The following is a 12,500-nucleotide window of genomic DNA, read 5'->3' as shown; positions in this document are numbered from 1 at the left end:
CATTGAAGACAATTTTAATCAAATACTGCCTAAGTTGCGTATGGCTGTGTGATAAGAAGCTTGCTTCCCAACCACGTGGCTCCAGGTTCAGTCCCACTGCGTGGCACCGTAGGCAAGTCTCTTCTAATATAGCCTCGGGCCGACCAAAGCCTTATGAGTGGATCGGGTAGACGGAAACTGAAAGAAGCCCATCGTATATATATATATATATATATATATATATATATATATATATATATGTACGTATGTACTTGTGTGTCTGGGTTTATCCCACCCCCGTCGAATGACAACCGATGTTGGTGTGTTTACGTTCCATTAACTTAACGGTTCAGCAAAGAGACCGATAGAATAAGTACTAGGCTTACAAAGAATAAGTCCTGGGATCGATTTGTTCGACTAAAAGCGGTGCTCCAGCATGGCCACAGTCAAAATGACTGAAACAAGTAAAAGAGTATATATATATACACGACAGGGTTCCACACGGTTTCCGTCTACCAACTTCACTCACAACGCATTAGCTCGCCTGTGACTATAGTAGAAGTCACCCAAGGTGCCACGCGGTTAGATTGAACCCGAAACCATGCAGTTGCCAAGCGTCTTAAACCACTTTGTATGTTTGATAATTGCTGTCATTGTTTGTTGTACGTTTGTTTTAGAGTTAACATTGATGGAGTCACGGAAGGCTGCAAGATGGCCGAGTGGTTAGCAAACTGCTTAGCGGCATTTCGTCCGTCTTTACGTTCTGAGTTCAAATTCCGCTGGAGTCCATTTACCTTTCGGGTCAATAAAATAAGTACCAGTCGAATACTGGGGTCGATGTAATCGACGTGTCCCCTCTCTCGAAGTTTCGAGCCTTGTGCTTATAGTAGAAAGGATTGATTGAGTTATCGACTCAAGATCAATGACAATCCAATCGTGATCATCCTGCCTTTATCTAGATATTTAGAGCTACATTTGCGTTCTTTTATCTTTTACTTGTTTCAGTCATTGGGCTGCGGCCATGCTGGGGTACCGCCTCTTCTTTGAAAGGCACGAACTGGCAGAATCTTCTGCGTATCAGAAGAACTGCTATCCGGTATCCTTTCAGTTTCCTGCGTTCAAGTTTCAAATCCTGCCTAGGTCAGCTTTACCCTTCATCCCTCCGGCGTCGGTCGAATAAAATACCAATCCAATGCTGAAGGAGTCTTTTTCTTGCTTTGGTTGTATCTTTTATCTTTTATTTTTGACTTGTTTCAGTTATTGGACTGCGGCCATGCTGGGGCACCGCCTTGAAAGGTTGTTTTTTTTTTCCTTAAAGCCTGGTACTTGTTCTATCGGACTCTTATTCCGAATCGCTAAGTTACAGAGACGTAGACGACACACTAACGCCGGTTGTCAAGCGGTGAAGGGGGACAAACACAGATGAAGAAACACACACACACACACACACACACATATATATATATACATATATATATATATATATATATATATATATATATATATGATGGGATTCTTTCAGTTTCCATCTATCAAATCGACTCACAAGGCTTTGGTCAACCCGAGGCTATAGAAGAAAACACTTGCCCAAGGTGCCATACAGTGGGATTGAACCCGGAACCATGTTGTTGGGAAGCAAACTTCTAACCACACAATCAGGTGTTTCTGATTTCTTAGATAAAGAGAAATTTCGATGGAAGGAGTAAGTCGATTATATTAACTTCTGTGCTCAAATGGTACTTATTTTATCGAGCCCGGATGGATGAAAGGCAAAGTCGACCTCGGCGGGATTCGAACTCAGACCGTAATGACGGAAGAAATACAGTTAAGCATTTTGACCGGCGTGCTAACGATTCTGCCAGCTCCCCGCCTTTTGGCTTCTTACCCATATCAAAAGTAATTATTCTGAAGGCAGTGTAAGGCGGCGTGCTGGCAGACTCGCTAGCATGCCGGACAAAATGCTTAACAGCATTTCGTCCGTCCTCACGTTCTGAGTTCAAATTCCGTCGGGGTCGACTTTGTCTTTCATCCTTTCGGGGTCGATGAAATAAGTACCAGTTGAGCATTATATAATCGATTAACCTCTTCCCCCATCATGCTGGCCTTGTGCGAAAATTTGAAACCATTGTAAAGGTAATGTGGTAGACATGTCGATCAAAATGTCAGGTGATATTTGGTTCGGACTTTTTACATTCTGGGGGCGTTGTTTTGATGAAAATTGTTCATTGCTTGAAAAATATTGGCCAAGGTTAATAGAATTTAATATATACTCAATGCATGAAGCGTCATTGTTGGGCCCAAGGCGCAATGACGATCCCTTCACAGGAGCCCGATAGGGCGGCTTTTAAGATAGAGTATATATATATATATATATATATATATATATATATATATATATATATATATATATATATATATATATATGCATGTATTTGTGTCTGTGTTTGTCCCCCCACCATCGTTTGACAACCGATGCTGGTGTGATTACATCCCCGTAACTTACCAGTTCGGCAAAGAGACCGACAGAATAAGTACTAGGCTTACAAAGGGTAAGACCTGGTGTCGATTTGTTCGACTAAAGGTGATGCTCCAGCATGGCCGCAGTCAAATGACTGAAACAATTAAAAGAAAATAAGAATATAATGCAAATCGCTAGGATATCAAATTATTAAAATAGAGTAGGGTCTTTTGTACAGACATCAAATGACTATGAAGGGTCCTTTACTACCCCTACAGATGATGTTCTCTGTATGGATATGTTGGGGATCAAAGAAGCAAAACAAGAAGAAAAAGGTTGAGAACCCCTGGATTAGCAATCGACCCTTGTGTTTACTTTTTTAAGTCAAGTATTTATTGTACCGGACTCTTTTGCCAAACAGCTAATGTTATGGGGACGTAAACAAGCCATCACCGGTTGTCAGTCGATAGTGTCGAAACAAACACTGACAGAGACATACAGACACACAAATACAAAGGGGCTTCCACATAGTTTCCAACAATTAAATTCACATACAAAGCATTAGTCGCCCGGGATGGGACTATAGTAGCAGACACTTGCTTCAGTTTCTGCGCAGTGGGATTGAACCCGCAACCACACGATTGCATAACCAGCTCTTTAACCACAACGCCATGTCTGCGCATGTCTGGAATTAATTAAATTGTTGTTAATAAGAATGAACTTCTGATGAATAACTCCTAAAACACAGTCTTCGTCTATCAATTCTCAAGTTTACAAATATGTCAAAGTGATATGTCAATCAACGAATTTTTCCCCAAAACATGATCAATAATTATTTTATCGATCTTTGCAGAATGTTATGAGATAAAACTAAATACTGCAATGCTGTTTAATCGCAGATTCTGTTATTTCCACGACACTCCCTTTTTTGGGGTTTTTAAGGAATGTTTGTTTAAGCACAAGGTAGGTAACTTTGAGGAAAGAGAGAGAGAGAGAGAGAGAGAGAGAGAGAGAGAGAGAGAGAGAGAGAGAGAGAGAGTGTGTGTGGAAACCATCGAATTCACTATTTGAACGGTTCTTTATTTTATCGATCTCAAAAGAAAATTAAAATTAAAAATGACCTAGCCAAGGCGTAACTCGAACTCAGAACACCAAGTGTGAGAACAATTACCGCAAGCTATTTTTTCCGATCCTAAATGGATTCTGCAAGTTGTGGTGATGATGATGATGTATGTATGTATGTTTGAATGTGTGTTTGAATGTATTGTCTGTGTACATATGTATTGTGTGTGTGTGTGTGTGTGTGTGTGTGTGTGTGTGTGTGTGTTTGTAAGTACAATTGTGTCCACCTGTAATCTTTCAAAGAGGATTTGTAAGTTGGGTTTAACAATAGCATCTGATAGATAATTTTTTTAATTTTTTATATAGTATCATTATGTAGAAGACGAATTCCTCAACAAATATGTGCGATGTAAACTCTATCAGTTAAGAAAAAAAATTATACTCATTTTTGCATTACCGCCAGTTTCTATATCCAGACTCTGAATTCATATTCATACCAATAATTGGAGCGTGAGGTTTTGTTAGCGGCTGATTCGTACAAGTCCAATCTGTGAGTGGAACAGTAAAAATATGCAAGACTTTTCTAAAGTTCCAAATATGAATTTCTCTGTTAACTACATCCCAAAGATGGAGCCCACTATCTTTGTTGGAAACCCGCTCCCTCATCAGTGGAAGATTTATAACAGATAAAAAAAAATAGAAGAGACATACATACACACATACATACATACACGTTGAAATTCCAATGAAGGAGCCTTAGATCTATGTTAGAAAAACATTATTATATAAACAGTCAACACAAAAAAATAAAGAACAAAAATGTAGCCAATAACTCCGTAAACATGTACTTGAACTGGCGTCGGCATTCAGCCAGAGTGGGTTGAACTAGCTCCATACATACATACATACATACATACATACATACATGTTGAAAGTCCAATGAAGAAACCTTGGATCTAGGTTAGAAACCAGTTCTGTCTATATTGGCAAGAAATCTTGAAATAAAACTAAACCATGACATACATACATACATACATACATACATACATACATACATACATACATACATACAGATAACAACATTACAACCAAACTAAAACAAGATCGAAATTCAAATAATGAAGAGTACAGAAATCACCATGGAAACGCTGAAGTAAATATCCCAACCGCAACAATATTACTGTCCGCTTGACCCCACACTTAACAATAAACCTAATAAAAACAGACATAAGAATCACAATAGATGACCGAGAGTTAACATTGAGGAGTACTTTAGTGATAGAATAAAGAAAGGAGAAGATTGAGGGAGCGTGACAAAATCAATGAGCTTGAATCGACAGAAACACTTGTCGTAGCAACACCTGAACGAACAGCGAGACGAGGGAGTTGTCGGTAATTACAGGACTTGATAAGGAATTATGGCCGCAGAAGAATCAAACCAGTGAAATATCAATAGTGGGTTTCTGATTTTGATCTATTTAGGAATAGAGTCAGCAGCAGAATCAGTAAAAACCAAAAAACCAGAAGTGATCAGGTGAGAAAACGATGTGTGTGTGTGTGTGTGTGTGTGTGTGTGTGTGTGTGTGTGTGTGTGTGTGTGTGTGTGTGTGTGTGTGTGTGCCTCTGTGTGAGTGTGTACCAGTGTAAGTGTGTGTGCCTGTGTACGTGTGTGTGCCTGTGTATGTGTGTGTGCCTGTGTATGTGTGTGCCTGTGTGTGCGCACGTGCCTGTGTGCGTCTGTGTGCCTATGTGTACCTCTGTGGTGAGTGTGCGTGCCTGTGTGTGTGTGTGTGTGTACCTCTGTGATGAGTGTGTGTGTATCTGTGTGTGTTGTGACCAAACGAAAGAAAGTAGCACTCAGTACACCCTGTTGCAGTCATGTTTATAATAACGAGTTTCGTGGGCACGCGGCGGAAGCATGCATCTCATCAGATCTTAGGAGTCAAACCTAAGGGTGTGGCCCCGTAACGACACCCGTGCTTTTCTCCGAACTATCTGCTCCTTCCTGCCTTTCCTCGTCTGTAGACTTCCCCTCTTTCCGACGAAGATCCATGCTTGAGACGTCATTTCCTATTTTGCCATCGAAAACTTTCACTGTGTCAGTCCAATTGACTTCTGCTGTTTATCCTTTTTTTGTTCTTGAATTTGACGATAGAGACAAGAAAGAATAGATGAAAAATGCCACTGGTAAGACTAACTCACTTATTCATAGCATCTGGAGACGTTTATACATCTTCGACAAAATGAATTATTGTGATGTTCAATTTAATAAATGATATTAAACATAACAGGCGCAGGAGTGGCTGTGGGGTAAGAAGCTTGCTTCCCAACCACATGGTTCTGGGTTCAGTCCCATTGCGTGACACTTTTGGCAAGTAGTTTTTCACTACTGCTTTGGGCCGACCAAAGTCTTCTGAGTGGATTTATTAGACGGAAACTGAAAAAAGCCCTCATGTATATATATATATATATATATATATACGACGGACTTCTTTCGCCATGATAGATCGCTGACCACTACACACATTCTTTTTCTCTCCTTGTTTCTTTTTGTGTTCCTTTCTGTGGAAGAGCGTAGTCTCGAAATGTTAAAGACTTTTTCAATTCCCGAGCGTTATACTAATACATCTGTTTGTTTTCTATACCACCTGTCTTCGTATTTTGTTTGTTTTTTTTTGTGAATTCTCCCTATACATACATATATGTGTGTGTGTGTGTGTGTGTTTGCAGCCCGCCCCCCCCCCCCCCCCACCCACCATCGCTTGACAACCGATGTTGGTGGATTTACGTCCCCGTAACTTAGCGGTTCGGCAAAACTGGCCAATAGGCTAAATACTAAGCTTACAAAGATTAAGTCCTGGTATCGATTTGTTCGATTAAAGGCGGTGCTCCAGCATGGCCGCAGTCAAATGACTGAAACAAATAAAAGAATAATATATTTACGTTTCGAAGAATTCCACCGTAGAATTCAGTTATGGCTGATTTCGCATGCGAACTCTGGAATTATATTTTCTTATTTCCCTTTCAATTTCGCCCGTTTTTGGATTACTTTGATTGCGTTGTTAGCTTACATTTTCGGATATATATTGTAAATATTTTGGCACAATAGAAACGATAGTGTACAGCATGATCATCAATTATCAAAGATGTGATTCTTTCCATTCTTGTTCTTGTAGCATAATACTCTGAATTTCTTGAAATTCTTCCAAGCGATATTTGGATTCACTTGTCATGCATGAAAACTTATCTTGGGTGTTAAATTCTACTTGAATGTTTTGATATCTGATTGTTTCATAAAGTTAATCGAATTCGTTTATCACCACTGAGTGCTTTATAGATGTCTGCCTGGAATTATTTATCTCTTTTACTTTTAATTGCACACACGCAAGCACACACATTACCATAATATCAGCGCCAAGCAGTGTTTAGGCATAAACAAACTTTTAGGTGAGTTAAAATATTAGATTTGGTGCATAATTATTGCGACTTGTTTTCAATAAATTTTATTCAACAAAAACTATAGCAACATTTAACAAAAACATCTTTAAACGATTATTCCGGAGCATATTCACCATCTACTTCAATTTCTGGTTGGCGTTTTGTTTAAATTTTGTTGAATAAAATTTATTGACAAAAAGCGGCAATAAATTATGCACCAGCCTAATATATTTGAGATAATTTTCAAGGGCAAATTCTCTACAGAAAGGTAACAAGAGATGAAAAGCTATGAGTTGAAAGCAGAAGAGGGAAGTCTGATTTAGTTGCATAATACACGCACACACACACGCATATGCGCGCACACACGGAATTATTTGAACAAAATGAAACGAGACTAACAACAACTATAGTACATGCAATCAGTGCAATGAAGCAGCTGACCATATCTTTTGCATCTGTCATTGCAAAACCAGAGTGTGTCTATGGACATGATTGAGTGAGCATGCATGCCGATACTCTGACTCGAAAACGCATTGAAAGCGATGTGATCATGCACGAAACCCAAAACAATTTACAACGTTCTGTCCACAATAATACGGGACGTGGCTTTTCAGACTTACGTGTAAACCAAGGCAGAATGAATCTCCTTTTCGATTCTTTCTGGTTATGGCGATCTTATTTTGATGGCAACAGTTTTTAGTATGTCTTTTAATGTTTTTTTTTTTTTTCAATTTGTTAAAGAGCGATGGATTCGTAGAATTGTTTGAGTGTCAATAAAAATGTATTGTAGCATTTCTTCTGGGATTTTTACGTTCTGAGTTCAAATCTCTCCCAAGGCAGTTTTACCATTCGTTCACCGGGATCGATAAAATGAAGTAGCAGTCAAGTGTTGGGGATCAATTTTCACCCTATTCCCTTAAAATTCCTCGTCTGTGCCAAAATTAAAAAAACAATTATTACATACTGCGAATTGGCAGAACCGTTTCTGCCTCGTGCAAAATGGTTAGTGGCATTTCTTAGTTCTGAGTTCAAATTCCACCGAGGTCGACTTTGCCTTTCATCCTTTCAGGGTCCGATAAGCACCAGTTTAGTGCTGGGTTCAATGTAATCGATTTTCCTTCCTTCAAAGAAAAAATCCCGGCCTTGTGCTCAAATTAGCAACGATGTTAGATAATATGCGGTGAAAAATGCACAACAGTATTTCTTGTGGCCCTTCCCGCCCTTAACGGCATTTCCCTGATTATTTTAATTTTGAGTTCAAATCCCTTTGAGGCTAATTTCACCTTTTAGACTCCAGGGTTCATAAAATAAAGTAGCAGTCAAAGACTGGGGGCGACCCCTGTCCTCTTCTTTCAAAATTGCTCTCGAGTGTCTAAGAAACAATATCAGGCCATGGATTATGGATCATGACATTGAAACTAATTTTGTGAAATTGTTTTATTGATCAAGTTTTTAAAAATTATTTTTGTATATGAAAACTGTATGATATAGTTTTTAATTAACCTCCAAAAATTGAGTGTAAACCAAAACTGTCGACTCCATATGGCATCCCTCAGTTTTAATTAAGAATTTTATCTGGAAAAATCGCAGAACAACCATTATCTAAATGTTTTTTCCTTTCCCAAGAACAATTTCCAGTCAGCGGAAAATGTCAAAAAATTTCCTTTTTAATAAAAAAAATCGTTCCGCTCAGAAATTAAAAACTGCGGGATAGGAGAAGAAGAGGGGGAAGAGAGAGAGTAAGGGAAGGAGAAAGAGAGAGTCAGAGATAGAAATACAGAAAGAAAGAGAGAGAGAGAGAGAGAGAAGGAGGGGAGAAAAGAGAGAGAGAATGAGAAAGAAAGACAGAGAGAGGAAAAGTGAGACAGAGGCTGAAAGAGAAGTGGGGAGGAAGAAAAAGACACAGAGCAAGAAAGAAAGAGGGAGAAGAGGTAGACAGAGAGACAGAGAAAGGGAGAGTCAGTGAAGAGAATGTGTGTATGTGTGTGTGTGTGTGTGTGTGTGTGTGTGTGTGCGTGTGTTTTATGTGTACATTCTTAATGAATTAATGGAATTCATAATTAAAGACAAATTGGTAAATTGTTTTTTTTTTTAGAAGCAAAACCTGAGTATCTAATTGGCCGATCGAACACTTATCTAAAGCTCATCGATAATTAATCAGTTTTGAACGCGTTTAAATGAAGAGAGGAAACTTTTAGGTTCGCAGGCGTGGCTGTGCGGTAAGAAGTTTACATTCCAACCACATCGTTTCAGGTTCAGTCCCACTGCGTGGCACCTTGGGCAAAGAGTCTTCTACTAAAGGTACGGACTGACCAAAGTCTAGTGGAACGGAAACTGAAGGGAACCGGTTGTATATGTGTGTGTGTATGTGTGTTTGTCCCCTAACCCACCGCTTGACAACCAGTGTTGGTGTGTTTACGTCCCCGTAATATTAGCGGTTTAGCAAAAAGAGACCGATAGAAGTACCAGGATTAAAAAGGAAATGCAAGTCCTGTGGTCGATTCGTTCGACTGAAATTCATCAAGGCGGTGCCCAAGCATGGCCGCAGTCTATAGGCTGAAGCAAGTAAAAGATAAAGGCTTGGCTGTAATTAACCAAGATATTGTCAAAGCAGTTAATAGAGTTTCAGGTGTAATATTGATTGTAAATACTAATTAGTCTTCACGTGATAAGTAAATAAATGAATTAGTTGTCATTTAAATAATGAAAAACAATGGCTGCCTAAATGACCTTTCCTCAAATACTTGACTAACCACTTCCGGTTGCCATGAAGTTGTTTACTCGGCCCTGTTTTAATTTAAGTCAATAATAATCCACAAGGCGGCGAACTGGCAGAATGGTTAGCACACCAGACAGAATGCTTAGCGGCGTTCCGTCCGTCTTCATGATCTAAGTTCAAATTCCACCAAAGTTGGCTTTGTCTTTCATCCTTTCAGGGTTGATAAATTAAGTAACGGTGAAACACTGGGGTCAATATAATCGTCTAGTCTCCACCTCACAAATTTGAGGCTTTGTGCTTCCAGTAGAAAGGATTATTGTTATTACGATTATGAAAGACTTTCGGATAGTTCTTAATGACCGGTTATTCTTTACTTGAAAGCAGGTAATAACAAATCACCAAAGGTGTCAAGTAGTGCCTTCTTCTCCTGTGACTCAAACAGACAATACTCTCCTTACAATGCGATCTGTACCCAACAATGCTGTCTTCTGGATCACCTCGAGCTTGACAGCAGCTCCAATATTCTTAATATGTTTTGCAAAGACAGTAGTTTCAATATATACATGCATATATACATATATACGCATGCATATATACATATATATACATATATATACATGCATATATATACATATACATGCATATATATACATATACATGCATATATATGCATATACATGCATATATACACATATGCATGCATATATACATATACACACATATATATATACATGCATACATATACATGCATATATATATACATGCATATATACATGCATACATATACATGCATATATATATACATGCATATATACATGTATATATACATGCATATATACATGCATATGTACATGCATATATACATGCATATGTACATGCATATATACATACATATATACATATATATACATTCATATGTACATGCATATATACATATATACATGTACATATACATTCATATATACATACATGCATATACACATGCATATATACATGCACCTGCATATACACATGCATATATACACACATATATATACATGCATATATACATACATATGTACATATATATTAAGAAAAAGGAGGAAGTCATAATTCTGGATAATTCTTTATTAGCGTTTTCTTTTGTTTAACCGAACTCTTCAAGAAAAATTGAGCGAAAGCGCTAATAAAGAATTACCCAAAATTTTGACTGTCACCTTTTTCTTAATATACAATCTCTGTAGAACACTTCAAACACTCCATACATACATACATACATACGTATGGATGGATGGATGGATGGATGGAGGGTTGACTGAATGGATGGATGGTTGGATACATGCATGCACGTATGTACCTAATTGCCTGCCTATCTATTTATCTCTCTCTGAATGCATGTATGTCTATATGCATGCGTCCGAATTGTTCGTTACCTGTCCATTGTATATATATATAGACATTAGAAAGCATTAACCCTTCGACATGAAAGAGATGGACGTTGTGAAACATCAGCTCAGCCACTCCCAAAGCATTAAACTAAACAATAGAAACACTTCTGGAAACATTAATCGTTAATGTAACTGCTTTTTGAACATATATTTACCATTTGATGAGAACCACCTACCCACAGTTCACACGCCCGCGCGCCCGCGCGCCCGCGCGTTCTAGGTTCTCAACGTAATATTAAGATCTATAGAAGATAGAAGATAGAGTATCTATAGAAGATACTCTGTAACCAAGGAAAACAATACATGGAATCTTCATTGAAAGTCAAGTGCAATTGATAGAAACAGCCATGTATTTATTTAGAAAGGACAAATCATTAAAGTAGTTTTGCTATCTTTTATCATATCGTTTTTCCTGTTCATTTTGAATTTGTGCAGGAAAATAGGCCGTTTAAATAGATGTTAACATTTATTTTATGTTCTGTCGTCGTTTATTATTCGGGCGTCAAAGATGGCTACTTTGTATATTTGCTGAATGGAGAAAGTAGCTCAAGTGTAATTTTTACGCCGGCCTCTTTAACTGTTGACAGCAGGAAGGCAAATGCCCCTTGTTTGACAATGTCTTGGGGAATTTAGAGTTGCTTGACAGAGAAGTAATCCCTTGGGAACCGATCCACGAGTGTTCGTTCTTCTTTGAAAACCTTGGTGAAGACCGCTGACAGAGAACAGTGGTACCGCCGTCAATGGCGGTGAACTTAATGGCGATGGTGACTGAATGGATATGGGGTGGACTGACGACAATGATGGTGATGGTGGTGAAGATGATGATGAGGAGGATGGTGAGGGGAGAGGGAGGGTAATTGTCTGACATGTTAAATGGAAATAAATAAACTTCAGTTATCGATATCATCTACAGAAGCCGGGACCGGGTGGGGATGAAAGACCAAAGTGATTGGAACAGATCGATCAAACGTTAGTACTTATACCCCACATTATATAATGCGGAAACGAATTCGATTCGCGATCGAACTGGGGAAAACATTAAAAAGGAAAGCCAATGCAAAATGCTTGCTTAGGTATAAAATCGATCTCACTATCAGCTGAAATAAAAGTACATTGCTGTCACAGGCTTTAACATAGGAACGTCAATGTCTTTACCAAATCAAATATGACTGAGTCCTGAGGCATTTTTTGGTATTTGCTCTCTGTCTAAGGCGGCGAGCTGGCTGAAGCGTTAGCACGCCGGGCGAAACGCTTAGCGGTATATCGTCTGCCGCTATGTTCTGAGTTCAAATTCCACCGAGGTCGACTTTGCCTTTCATCTTTTCGAGGGTCGATAAATTGGGTACCAATTGCGTACTGGGGTCGATCTAATCGACTGGCCCCCTCCCCCCAAAATTAGGGAATTCCGTCCGTAACC

The 12,500-nt window shown here is 38.8% G+C and overlaps 1 protein-coding gene across 1 annotated transcript in view; it reads left to right on the top strand.

Annotated features, from left to right (window-relative positions):
* The window catches only part of LOC106878765 (retinal guanylyl cyclase 2), a 37,482-nt gene that overhangs the window by 996 nt on the left and 23,986 nt on the right, over positions 1 to 12,500 (top strand). The gene's annotated exons all lie outside the window — the stretch shown is intronic.

Source organism: Octopus bimaculoides, chromosome 4 (assembly GCF_046866305.1).
Source record: "Octopus bimaculoides isolate indiv1 chromosome 4, ASM4686630v1, whole genome shotgun sequence".
Taxonomy (NCBI): Eukaryota; Metazoa; Mollusca; class Cephalopoda; order Octopoda; family Octopodidae; genus Octopus; species Octopus bimaculoides.
The sequence above is the reverse complement of the archived record's forward strand: the minus strand, read 5'-3'. Positions and strand labels throughout refer to the sequence as shown.